Source organism: Saccopteryx leptura, chromosome 4 (assembly GCF_036850995.1).
Source record: "Saccopteryx leptura isolate mSacLep1 chromosome 4, mSacLep1_pri_phased_curated, whole genome shotgun sequence".
Classification (NCBI taxonomy): Eukaryota; Metazoa; Chordata; class Mammalia; order Chiroptera; family Emballonuridae; genus Saccopteryx; species Saccopteryx leptura.
Window position 1 is genome coordinate 197,313,958 of NC_089506.1, and position 14,526 is coordinate 197,328,483.

The 14,526-nt window shown below is 41.7% G+C and overlaps 1 protein-coding gene across 6 annotated transcripts in view; it reads right to left on the reverse strand.

The window, feature by feature from the left end:
* CALN1 (calneuron 1) overlaps nt 1-14,526 on the reverse strand; it is a 528,997-nt gene that overhangs the window by 370,900 nt on the left and 143,571 nt on the right. The window lies entirely within an intron of this gene.

The window sequence follows — 14,526 nt, forward strand, 5'->3', positions numbered from 1 at the left end:
CCCGTGGCCTGAACAGTTCCCAACTGACCTCAGGTTCCAGCCCTCCCTTCACATTTTGTCTTACTTCATTCTTCCCATTGAATTATGAATGGGAACCATGTTGTCCTTGCAGACTGTGGGACATCGTGTCGTCATCAAGCTGTCTCTCCGTGCAGACAGGAACTCTCTCTGCTCCTCTCCTATCCTGATAAACTCTCTCAGTTCTCATAAGAAAGGACTGTGTACCCCCCAAAATGCCGGGCTGCCCAGGGACTGGACGTCTTGGCCGTGACCCTGAAAAGACCCAAGTGTTTTACTTTTCCCTGGTAAAGCAGGTGTTCCGCTCAAGCAGCCCTCCCAGAAGGTAGGGAACGCCAGGCTCTAAAGGAAAAATGCACAATAATCTACACCTCTGAGAAGCAACCCCACACCTGTCTGGGTTGCACCACTGGCTTATGGGGACATCCCTGAGACGCCGCATACACCTGCTCTACTATAAAGGTGAGTAATGCCTCATGGTGTTTCAGAACTAAGCAGCTTCCAGCACTTCCCCAGGAAATGAAAGCATCCCTGTACACCAGACTAGCAAACCCTCTAGGCAAAGCTCCTCTGCCACCGCTGGGCTTCTGAAGTTCCCAGGAGTGCATGGCTGGCCCGAGGCTTCAGGCTAAAGGAAGGAGACGTGGAGAGGAGAATGAAAGGGCAGGTACAGAAAAGGAAGAGGAAAGACAGTAAGAAAGATGGAGCCTCCACAGCAGAAAGAACACCCCTGGTTTCAATGAGCGAGCCACCGAGTATGACAGGGTCTGCTTGTTTCCCCATCTGGAAAGGGAGCTAAGAGGACTAGTAAACCACTGAACAGAATGAGGAAACAGGTAGGAAGTACAGGAGTCAATCACAGGGTGTGGGTAACGAACTTCTCTACAGAGCTCTCAGAAGGTGAACCAGGCAGCACAGGAAGGAGTAATCTCCCCACCACTTGGGGCATACAAGCAGAGAATGAGCGCCTCCCTGCCAGCAGCTCTGTGAAAGAGAAATGGCCCCTGTATTCTCTCCCCACACAGCTACCCTTCTTCATGGAAGTCACTTAAAGAGGGCCTTCCAGCACTAAAGTGTGTGTCTGTAGGATAAGCTGGGGTGGCCCGAGCAGCCCCTCTGGGCACTGCTAAGTAATGGGGTGTTAATTACAGGAAGATGCCAACAGAGAGCCAGCCTCTGAGAATGACTGTTAAAGACACCCAAACCTTGCTGACCGTCAAACCACACTCCAAAAAATCCACATGGTGGCAACCAACCCTGCTCATGTGAGGCTGGAGCAAGCATGCACCCCACCAAGGGGTGGGGGCCCCTGTCTGCTTTTCCCTGGGACACCACAAAGGGACAGGCACGGCTGCACATCCCCCCTCTCCCCAGTCTAGAGCGCACATTGCATGTCCTTACTGGGGCTGACAGCGACCAATGAGACTCCCAAAAAGTATAGAACTTGACCAAGAAAGAGCACAAAACCGGTTAGTGTGAGAACCCTTTCTAGAACACCAGCCTCCCAAGTGCTGTTTCCATTAAGCAGCCACAGCTGAGCCAAGATATTTCCATCCGGATGTCAAACTCTCATTTTAAACTCAAGATGTCTAAAAACGAATCAATTATCTTCCTCAAAAATAGGCCACACTTCCTGATTTCTCTATTTCTATCAAAGGTAGTTTTCATTCATCCTAACAACTGGGACAGCTCTCACAAAAGTTCTGGTCCCTCAAAAGTTAAGCAGACACACAGCGGAGGCCAGAGCCAGGCATCAGCCTCCCAACCACCCTCCCTCTGTGCAGCTCACAGAACATCTGTCCCCAGGCCGGTCATAAATGGCAGGAGGCTAGTCACACAGAGCACACACACTTCCCAATTATAAGACGTACATTTTCAGCTGATTCTAAGTCAGGCTTCCTCCTCCCAAGCCAAATCTACTCATACACATAAATAGAAAACAAGAAAAAAAATTTTTTTTGAAAGAACATTTAGATTACCATCTCCTCTTTTTCTCCAGATTAATTTCAGACCAAACAGGTTTACAGGTGGGTATCAGATGTATGAGTTAGATTCACTCTCCCTTTTCCTAACACCCACCCTGCTTTGGGGGACCAGGTGCCGTGACCATTGGAGCAAGGAGATTTCTCTGATTGAGGGAATGGGAAGTCAACGCTGGCTAACGCTGCCTGAGTATTTTCAACTCTCTCTCAGCACTGGCCCCAGGACCCGGGCTGCCTCAATAACAATCATTTAAGTTCTTCCTAAACATAGAAAAACACCTGCACTGATCTTATCTAATTTCCCTACCTGGTGGAGTCACATAAACACTGAAAACGTGCCTTCACATCTCACCACTCATCACTCTAGTTCCTAAGCGGTTTGTAAATATCTTTCCGTTATCACCTTTTACCTGGCTGGCGGAAGCTTTGGACCGCCACACCAATGTTCACTGCTTAGTAACGAAATTATACTCCAACGAACAACTCCCAGCCACACCCCACCCAGTGTACAGCCACAGAATAAACACTGAGTCCTTTGCAGAAAAATAAATAAATAAATGGATCATAACTGAATCCCATTTGATATATCAACATCATTTGCTTCTGGGAAAAGCAGCTGACAAAATTAGATACATATTCAGTTCCTGCAGTCTCTGCACCCAAAATATTCAACGTCTAGGAAAGAAAACATGTGCAATTGAACCATCCATACGGATAAATCAAGTCATGTTCAAAAAAAGGGAAGAACATTATCTCAACTAAGCTAAAAACAGCTGCTGCAATTAAGGACTAAATTTCACTCCAAGCCACCTGGGGAAACCCAAGCAAGATTTTCTCTTTGGCGAAGGAAGGAAAACACGTAAGTTCATCGGCAAAGACAAGTGTGGTCCTGAACTAACACTTAAAGATGGATCCTTATATGGAGGGCAATGAACAAAATATAGATATATGCACATGCATGTATATATTTTCAACAGCAACTTTACTCATTGAGATTGTTTATCATGTGAATAATTTTTCTGTATCTTCTGTAAGGCAAAAGGATTTCATGGTTAAGAATTAGGGCTTTTGAGGACAAAAACAGCATTAGATTTCAATCCTAGCTCTGCCCCTGATAGCCATGTAAGTTTCTTATCTTCCATATGACTCAGTTTACTCCTTCGTAAAAGGGGTTTTGATACGTACTGACTAGTATGCTTATAAATATAAAATAATGTATAGATTTTAACACCAGGCACATTCTCAATAAATATCAGTAATTGTTTGCTAAGGTTTATATGAAGCAAGATACAGGGAAAAGAGGTCACAAATATATTAGACTGAAGCTGAAGTATTCTGGGTTCTGCAGGAGGGTCAGTGAGGACACGGCAGAGGGGAGCCTCAGAGAGAAGCTGGCTGGCACTTTGCACCACGGTTCTGAGGGAGCACGTGTGTTATCGGCTTAGTAGTACCAGTACCACTGGTGCGTGTGAGTGGTGTCAGCAAGCATCTGGCTGCACCGGGAGGAGGGGGGCTCTGAGTGGGAAGCACAGGAGCTGAAGCAGCCTATTTCCTGGGCACCAGGCAGCCTGATTCTATGGTCACATAATGGACAAGGTGTCAGGATGTTAAAAATAAAAGGGGCGGTTCCTGCTTTCAGGGCCATTGCTCTTGGCAGAGCAATAAACCAAAGAGCCCCACTCACATTGACACAAGATGCTGCCCTTCTGCAATGGTAATTTTATGGACCAACTTGACTAGGCCAGAGGGTCAAGAAGTGCCCAGGTATTTGGTCAAACATTACTCTGAGTGTGTCTGTGAGCAGAAGCGGGCGTACTGGGCACGCACCCTGGGCCCTGACTTCTGAAGGGCCCTGCAAAACTTCAACTTTACACTTTTTTCTAATGACACCAAGTTTAGTTTCATATGTGCAATTTTAACATTAATAGTATAGAATATTTTTTATTTATCTGAAAATATGGTTAACATGTATTTTTATTTTCCCTATCTCTCTCTCTTTTTTAAGGGGCCCAATATTTTCTTTTGAACCCGGGGCCTCAAGCCTCTGTCTGTGAGGGTGTTTCTGGGTGAGATTAACATTTGAATCCATAGACTAAGCAAAGCAGACTGCCCTTCCTAATGTGGGTGGGCCTCAGCCAATCTGTTGAGCAGTGGTCGGCAAACTGTGGCTCGCGAGCCACATTCGGCTCTTTGGCCCCTTGAGTGTGGCTCTTCCACCAAATACCATGCGCCGGCACTACCTCAATAAGGAATGTACCTACCTATATAGTTTAAGTTTTAAAATCTTGGCTCTCAAAAGAAATTTCAATCGTTGTACTGTTGATATTTGGCTCTGTTGACTAATGAGTTTGCCAACCACTGTGTTAAAGGGAGAATTCATTCTCTCTGCCTTACTGCGAAGCTGAAACACTGGTCTTCTGCCTTGGGACTTGAACTGAGTCTCAGACTGGAGCTTACACCATCAATTCTCCTGGGTCTCCAGGTTGCAAGCTGCAGACTGTGGGACTTCTCAGCCTCCATACCACATGAGACAATTCCTTATAATAAATCTTTCTCTATTTATACATGTCCTATTGGTTATGTTTTTCTGGAGAACCCAGACCAATACACCTCCCTTTTCTTTCTCTACAGTACCAAAGACCCAGGCATATTGCTGTAGGCTGATACTATTACTACAGACAGAGAGGGTACCAAAGCAGAATTCTGCAGGGCCTCTACAGCAGTGCCACTCCAAGTGTGCCTTGTGGACACTCCCAGTGGGACACTGTTTGTTGCTGGTCTGCAATGAGCTAAGGACAGAAACTGAGAAGACAGCACTGAAATTTTTAGAGCAATCTATAGCATTGTCCCAACAACTAGGCATGTGACCAGTTGATATGATTTTTATATCCTTGCTTTTTTAATTTTATTTTTCTAGTAATTCATTCTAACTGTATTTTACAAAAGTATCAGTCTTCCAAGGACTGAAGTTGAAAATAAAAAGAGCTAGTCCTTCCCCACAAATGAGTGTGAGCGGCACTGCTCTGAACTACTGTTTTAGTTGCATAGGAGTCTGGTACTGGACCACACACAGAGAAATAAGACTTAAGAAAGGAGGTGCAAGCCCTCAATGGAAGAATAGGCTTTCTGTAGAGTACCTGGAGTATGCATGCAATCTGCTACATACTTCACAGGAGTTCCTGTCCTCTAATACAAGGGGTGACACTCATCTGCCATTCTAAAGGGTAAAGAGCCTAACCAATCCCGATAGGGCCTTTGTCAAATTCCCCTAAATATACTCACGAAGGCACACAAAATCGATGCTATCCCTGACAGGTGTAGAAGCAGCTTCCATTAAGTCAGCACAGTTAGGATTAGAATAAGAATCAGAATTCAGAAACTAAATACAGCCAGATAGTAAAGGGATAAGAAGAGATTTATCTACCCCAATTCCCTTCCATTTTATGGCAGGGATGGCCAACTATGACAGCAGCCAATTATCCTTCAGACTATATTGGAACTTCTTTTGAAAAGTAGCCAAGGTCAAATACCCTTAGCACCACTGTGAAGCAGCAAACCCCTTCTTCTGGCTACTCGGGGATCATACCTACCAATATGCAACATGGCTAGGAATGGAAGGGTCGGAGGCACAGGAAGATGTGAAATTTACTACAGGCAAAAGTGTCAATGACAAGAGCCCTAGGAACAATGGCCAATGGGAATATTATGGTTTTTCACATATTGCTTTATTTTATTTTTTCCAAAGTGAGAAGTGGAGGGCAGCAAACAGACTCCCGCATGTGCCCAACCAGGATCCACTGGCATGACCACCAGGGGGCGATGCTCGGCCCGTCTGGGGCGCTGCTCCCCTGCAACTGGAGCCATTCTAACGCCTGAGGCAGAGGCCATGGAGCCATCCTCAGTGCCCAGGCCTACTTTGCTCCCATGGAGCTTTGGCTGCAGGAAGAGAAGCGAGAAATAGAGAGGAAGGAGAGGGGGAGGGGTGGAGAAGCAGATGGTGCTTCTCCCGTGTGCCCTGGCCAGGAATCGAACCCAGGACTTCCACATGCCGGGCTGATGCTCTAATGCTGAGCCAACCAGCCAAGGCCACATATTGCTTTTGATTAAAAAAGTATTTCAGTAGACCTTAGAATCCCCCAGAAATGGACATCTCCTCTTCAGAGTCCAAGAGTTAAATCATGGGGACAAGAAGAACCAGCAAAGATGCACTAGACACTGAGCACTTGGCTAAGCACTTATAAAACAATTGTGTTCCCTTGTTAAGATCCTGCAGGGGCATGCCAGTTGGCAAACAGGATTTGGCTAGAGCTCAAATCAGACAGGAATGAGTAAGCAGAAAACACCAACGTAGGGATCTGTACAAAAGTTCTGCATCATTAGAAGAGTAAGTACTTTCAAGAAGATGTAAAACCAAAAAGCATATCGTCAACAATAATATGAGAAAAAAGACAATTTTACAAAGTTTCTGGTTATGTCCTTAACAACAATTGAGAAAGTGGAGTGTCTATGAAATAAGAATGCCAACGCCTAAGGAAATATCAGAGTAAGGTGAGGAGACATCAAGTCAAGAAGAAAAGAGAGCCTGCTGAGAGGCAAGCTAATTTGGGAAAGGTGCAGGTCTTTGCAAAGCAAACAACAAATCCAAAAATAGGAACAGAATGGAAATCTACATACATTAATGGCAATAAAGAATATTTCAAGCCAATGGAAATTTTAGTAAATAATATAATGCATCCACAGACCCATCCACCAGATTAAACACAGGCTAATATTTTGCATTACTTACTTTAGTTTTATTTTTTTAATAATATATTACACATTGAAGCCCTGCCCACCTACTCTATTCCTCCACTTCCCTCCCTCCACTATGATAACTGGAAAAGAATGTATCCTTCCCATCCACATTTTTAAATTTTCCTACATTGGGTGTAACTATATAGAATATATTATATTATAGTATTGCTATATATGTATATATCTTTAAATTTATTTCGGTGCTATCATACCACATAATGCTTTTGCAACTTGCAATACTGCACTCTATCCAAATGCATACCTATATACCTAGTTAATTTATTTTTGGTATTAATTTTTTAATTTTTTATTGATTTTAGAGAGAGAAGAAGGAAAAGAGAGAGAAGAGAAACACATCTATTTGTTGTTTCAGTTATTATGCATTCATTGGTTAATTCCTGTATGTGCCTTGACTGGGAATTGAATCTGCAACCTTTGTGTATTGGAACAACACTGTAACTTAGTTAATTTATTTTTAATTGCGCCATAGTTTTCCATTGTATAAATATATTGCAACTTACTTATCAATTATCCAATTGAAAGAAAAAGCATTCTGCAATGAATAACTTCTGTGTGTCTCCTTGTATACATTTGCAGAAACTCCTCTAGCCTATATACCTAGATGAAATATTACAGAATTTTGCCAAATTGCTCCAAAGTGGTTGGATTAGTTATCTATTGATACATTAAGAAATTACCTCTGAACTTAGTGACTTAAAACAGCAGATATTTATTATCTCACTGAGTCAGGAATTGGGAGTTGCTTAGCTAAGTGGTTCAGGCTCAGGAGGTTGTAGAAGACATTGACCATCAAACGATTGGGGCTGGGGTTACATTTCCAAGATGGTTCACTCACTTGACCGTTCATAAAAAGTCTCACTTACTGTGGATCCCTCCATAGGTCTGCTCAAGTGTTCTTACTAAATGGCAGCTGGCTTTTCCCAGGCAAGTGACTCAAGAGACAGGAGGAAAATTTTATGATTTGGTCTTAGAAATCATACACCATCACTTTCAAAACACATTCTATTTATGAGAAGCAAGTCACCAAGTGTAGCCACACTTACGAAATTAGGCTCCACCTATTGAAAGATGGAGTATCAAAGAATTTGTGAATATATTTTGAAACCATCCTAGCGGTTGTGGCAATGTGCAGACCCACCATAATTCTAACAGCATGTCTATTTCCCCATCGCCTTGTCAACACTTGGTATTATCAGACAGTTCCATTTTTCTTAATCAGATTCCCTGGATAGCTGGTTCGGGCATCTCATTGTAAAGTTTGGCGCCATTCTGATTTCCTCTTCTACAGACTTGCTTTTCATCTTTATCTATTGGGTTGTTTGTTGCCTTTGGATTGCTTTGCTCTTCCATGTTATTGTTGTCTAATATTTCAGTTCAACCTTACTTTTAAACCCCCCACATTAGTCATTGTTGTTGTTATTGTTACATCTTACAACCAATGCTTACCGAGACTTTTCCACAAGTTTACCTATTTCTCTGCTCATTGTTGCTTCTTGCAGGGCACTCTCTCCTTCTGGGTTCAAATCTCTCCTTAATGAGGGGAATTTAGCAATTCTTTCATTGAAGGACTGTTAGTAGAAATCTTCTTAAGTGTTTTTTAAAAAGTCTTTATTTCAATTTCTTTTGGATTATAGTTCTAGTTTGCAGAAAATTATAAATGTATTATTGTTTTAGAACTCTGAAGATATTTTGTTCCTGAGGTTGCATCAGAAGGCATGATTGGGGTTGGGGGACCCACTTCCAAGGCGGTTCACTCACTTGACTGTCCACAAATATTCTCAAATCCTGTGGAGCCCTCTATGGAGAAGCTGAGTTGTTGTTCACCTATTAAGATTCATCCTGGACAATTCTAAGTCGCCATTTTCAGATGGCACTCTCCCCTAATCTTTATAATCTCTCTTTTGTCAACTCTTCTGGATGTATGTTGGATCTCTTCATTCAAGCTTGATACTCTTGAATGGTTCATGCAATACTCATTCCTCTTCCATCGATTGAAGAAGCTGAAAAGGTAATAACTGCATTTTTTTTAGGCTCTCTTGCTACAAAAGTTCTAGATGAGCTATAGTTCCCATATTCAAAAGCATTTGCACAGTTTTGAAAGCAGACATAAAATGAAAGCAGTGTACTGGTAAATGTTTACTAACTGGGTCTCAAAAAAGTCTTGATTTGCAGCATTTGCCTACTTCCATGGTATAAATACTTCCAAGGCCCTGGCCGGTTGGCTCAGCGGTAGAGCGTCGGCCTGGAGTGCGGGGGACCCGGGTTCGATTCCCGGCCAGGGCACACAGGAGAAGCGCCCATCTGCTTCTCCACCCCTCCCCCTCTCTGTCTCTCTCTTCCCCTCCCGCAGCCAAGGCTCCATTGGAGCAAAGATGGCCCGGGCGCTGGGGATGGCTCCTTGGCCTCTGCCCCAGGCACTAGAGTGGCTCTGGTCGCAGCAGAGCGATGCCCCGGAGGGGCAGAGCATCGCCCCCTGGTGGGCAGAACGTCGCCCCTGGTGGGCGTGCCGGGTGGATCCCGGTCGGGCGCATGCGGGAGTCTGTCTGACTGTCTCTCCCCATTTCCAGCTTCAGAAAAATACAAAGAAAAAAAAAAATACTTCTAAAAGGCCAGTTCCAAGCTACCAACACGGTGTCATTGAATACAAACTTGAGGAGAGCTGTGCAGTAGTGTACCAGCACACCGCTCACTGTACAGTGTTTCCACCATATACTGCTATAGACTAAGTTAGCCACAAAATCATAGGTCATAAAATGCAGTCACATAATGAGGAAGAGGTAGGGTCTTGCTATTTTATTACCTTTGTTTTTAATATAATTTAATTATGTTTATGCTTTATTTAAGAATGTCCATCTAGCCTAACCAGGCGGTGGTGCAGTGGATAGAGCATCGGCCTGGGATACTGAGCACCCAGGTTCAAAACCTCAAGGTTGCTGGCTTAAGCACAGGCTCATCCGGCTTGAGCGTGGGCTCAACCGCTTGAGCGCAGGGTCACCAGCTTGAGTGTGGGATCATAGACATGACCCCATGGTCGCTGGCTGGGGCCCAAAAGTCACTGGCTTGAACAAGGGGTCACTGGCTCAGCTGGAGCCCCCCAGTCAAGGTATATATTAGAGGCAATCAATGAACAACTAAGGTGCCACAATTATAAGTTGATGCTTCTCCTCTCTCTCTCTTCCTGTCTCTCTCTCGCTCTCTCCTTTGCTTAAAAAAAAAAAGTAGGTTTACATTTCATTTATCCTTGATTTAAGATGGCTATGTTCATAAAATTGCTAAAACTTTACTGGCTTTTATAAGCTGGTATGAGCTGACTCTAGCATGCCACTAGATGAGGGCCTTTTTCCTGCCCACTTCTGGCTTTTACTACAAGGGCAAAGGTCATGGAAACAGTCTTCTCCTGCAGCCACGTTGCATTGTCCACGCTCGGCTTCCTGGCTGAGAAGCAGCAGTCGTAATGGCAGCAGAACAGCACCAGCTTCTTTAGATCACAGCTTCAAGAGCTCACTCCTTCAGGAGGTTAAGAGAAAGGTGCGGGGGTGCAAGCACACTTCAGGGACAGTCTCCTCCCACATTCAGTTGTTTTTACCAGTCAGAGCACAGTCGGGAAAACAGAGCCCATGTCAGGTAGTTCAATAAAAAGATGTAAAAGAGTGAGCTATCTTCTGAGTGGTGAGAAGGGCTGAAAAGCCCAACAGAGAATGGTTAGCAGAACGAGCAATAGCAGCAAGTGGTTCCCATCCCCGGTCTGGAGGGACATACAGAGAAGGTGGGTGGCATTACCAGAACCTCAATGCTGGGGTGCCCAGAAGGAGCCAGAACCATGGTAGGGGCTGCCCAACAGGAGCTGGAACGCTGGGAGGAGGACCTCGGCTCTGCCAAGATCCAGCAGGAACCTGAGAGGCATTCCTGGAGATGTTTGTCTAAGGTAGGGGTCCCCAAACTTTTTACACAGGGGGCCAGTTCACTGTCCCTCAGACCGTTGGAGGGCCGGACTATAAAAAAAACTATGAACAAATCCCTATGCACACTGCACATATCTTATTTTAAAGTAAAAAAATAAAACAGGAACAAATACAATATTTAAAATAAAGAACAAGTAAATTTAAATCAACAAAACTGACCAGTATTTCAGTGGGAACTATGGGCCTCTCACTGACCACCAATGAAAGAGGTGCCCCTTCCAGAAGTGCGGCGGGGGCCAGATAAATGGCCTCAGGGGGCCGGCCGCATGCAGCCCACGGGCCGTAGTTTGGGGACCCCTGGTCTAAGGCACATAGAGGCAGGGAGCCTCGATCTCTATCCCCGCCTTCTCCTCTCTGGCTGCTTGCCTCCCTTTGCCCAGGGAATCTGGACATGCAGCGTGGCCCCTACAGAACCGAATGGAGCAGGAGGAAGGAGGATAATATGTTAGCAAGCAGGCAAACTACCGGCAGAGTGACACATGTAAGTTTCGTTATGTTTTATCTAGCATTCCTGTGTTGATAAAAGGAAAAGAATTCATGCTAGCTTGGTGACCACACTGACAGAACTAGGTTATCTTTATGACATTTTTTAATTTCAAAGGTGAGGAAAAGTCCTCTGAGCATCCATATAGAAAATACAGACTACCCACAAAGGGCAAATGAAATGGGGTTCAGAACGTCATGCAGCCCCCGCCACTGCCTTTAAAGGGTCCCTTAAAGTCAAATGAGAAAAGAAGTTTAAAATTAAATTATGGGGAAAGACTTTAAGGCAAAAGAAAAAAAAGTTCAACTTCAAAACAGTTCAAAATAAAAAGCACTGAACTACAATGAAAGTCAGTTTATGTTTTAAAAGGGTAAAATCCAAAATGATAACACATTAGTCACAAACCCCTATGAATTATATATCATATTGTTATAAAGTAAAAATAATTTAAGCATAAAGAAAAACTGATTTTAAAAAGTGGTGATAAAAAATTAAGGAAGACTTTAAGAGAAGAAAATAAAAACAAAGAGGATATGAATAATGTACACATTTTCTACGAAGGCTAATTGTGTGTTTGCGTGTGTGTGTTTGTGTGTGTGTGTGTGTGTGTGTGTGTAATTCCCCAAGAGTTCATTTTTTAGATGTCTGTAGAACATGCAAAAAACTTATCAAATGTAAGATCATAAAGCAAACTTTGGTAAAGGTATTCAAAAGCAGATCTAACACAGCTGAAAGTAAGTGAAAACAATTTAAAAACTCAAATTATTTTAAAAACTAAAATCAAAATTTTTTCCAGCTTTATTGAAATATTTTTGACATACAACACTGTGTAAATTTAAAGTGCAGAACATGTTGATTTGATATGGTTAATAACTGCAAAATGATTACCACCTTAGCTTTAACTAACTCATCATACCATATTTATTTTTATGATGAGAACATTTAATATCTACGCTCTCAGCAACTTTCAAGCAGATGATATAATGTTATTCACTATAATCACACAGTATATTAGATCCCCAGAACGTATTCATTGAAATTGAACTTTTTAATACACTGTCTTAAACACTTCCTAGATCAAAGTTTTAATTAAAATTTGAATTAAAAATAAAGGTTATCTTAAAATGAACAAAAAAATAAAAATAATTTTTATTTAAAAAGCATATGAGGTACAGCAAAGCAGTATTCAGATAAAATGTGAGGTATTAAATGGTCCCATTATTTTAAAGAGAAAAATAAATACTAAATAAATGTTCAGTGTTAACTTCTTAGAAAAATAACAACAAAATAGAGACAAGAAAAAAAAGGAAATAATGAAAGAGACATATTAGAAAACAAATAAATTAAAGCAGCTTGTTCTCTGAAACAAAAGCAATAAACTAGACAAATTTCTGACAAGTTTATTAAAACAAATAGACAAAGCACAGATAACAACACTCTGAAATATGAAAACTCTATGGGTAATCTAGACCAATAAGTTTAAAACTGCTTAAATGAATGTTTTTTCTCTCAAAATATGAAAATTGGATTTTCTTATTAGAAATAATAAAATTTAATTCATGCTTATTAAAACAATATATTTATATGTATAATTAATATATAATGCATAGAAAATAAATGTAAAACAATATATTTATTCATGCTTATTAAAAATCTCGAAATAATACTTTGTTATACAGTGATCTGAATATCTGATTTTATGTTGGGTGTATTTCCAGACTTGATTTTAACATCTGCCAAACCAAAACTACGCCTCAGAAAATGACGCAGATCCAAACAGAAGAAAAACATCATTGGTAGTGGTTACTGAATCACAATATTCATTTTTCAATTTCATCCCACATGTGTGTCAACATTTTTTTGCTGCTATTTGGCTGGTGAAGTTTCATCTTCCCTAATATCAGTGGATGATCTTATAAACTGATGGACACAGGTTCATTTTCAAATTTTTAACAAATGGTTCTAAAAAATACTTGATTAATTCATTTGAAAGATTCTTAAACAGTTGAAAAAAATCAGTTTCTAGTTTTGTTTTTTTTTTAACTTCACAGATTTGGGTTTGTAGATAGCACATACTCAGCTCTTTATTTTTTTAAGCAATAAAATCATAAAATGGTTGAAACATCTCAAAAAGACATCCAGTTTCAAAAATGCTCCTATAGCACGAGTTTCCTTCAATGAGCAGTTATTTTTCCTCAGTCTTTGTTCAGAGGGCAGACATCTTGCCTTCTCGGAAAAGACCAGCCAATGAGGATCGTTCGCCTGCTTACAAGAAGTGGGCGGCTCCTCTTTGTGTTTGACAACTCTCCCAAGCACTTTGCCCTGAAAGAAGCCACACATTGCATGTGGTATAAGAGCCATCTGCAGTCATTTTCCATCCCATTTCAAAGACTTAAACCAGGCTTCGTTATTCATGAGTATAAATATAGATCAACATTGTAAAGTCTTTTTGAAGTTTTAAAATCATTTTGGCTAACTTTTGTCCAATCCGATGAGCCTGTCAGTGTTTTAACTCAGAAAGGGTCTGATGAAAGTCTCCTTTGGGGACCACAGGAAATGCCAACTTGGTCATCCTCTTGAGGTCCACTTGGGTCTGCATGATCCCACAACCCAAAGTAGGGGCTTCCCGGCACACATCTTGCCTATTCTCTGAGTGTTAATCTACTTAAAACTAATTAATACAATCTGTAAAGCTCCCTGACTGGGCACTTATGTCACAAATCACTTTAAAACAAAGTACACGAGGAAGGTCCTACTGCCAATGACCCCTCATATGGAAGGCCTTCGTTCCCTGAACACGTCATTCCCACACACTGGACCAGCATGCATATGGACAACGGAGGTGTTAGTGTTCTCTATACAGGAGATGATTAGTCAAGAGCGAGTGCTTCCTCTTCTCTTTTCTTCCTACACCCTCAAGGAACACCTAACACATCTCACTCTGAAAATCCCTGCAAAGATACTGCCATTAAGATCAGGGGGAAGACAAGATACGGTTACCTCTGTAATTAACTAATCCCTTCCTAGAAATTCTACTTAATGTAGTGAAACATGATCAAAGCTAAGAGACTATTTAAAAGAAATTAACCAAGAAAAACATCCAATAATCAAAAACCTAGAGTGAAAGAGATGTAAATATTTAACTCATTTTTCATAGTAAAAGGATACAGTCAAAATGTAACTTAAAGAATTACCAAAGAAAAGATTGAGAGCTTCACCAGTTAAACATATAAACCGTTGAATGTTATAAACAGCATAAATAAAA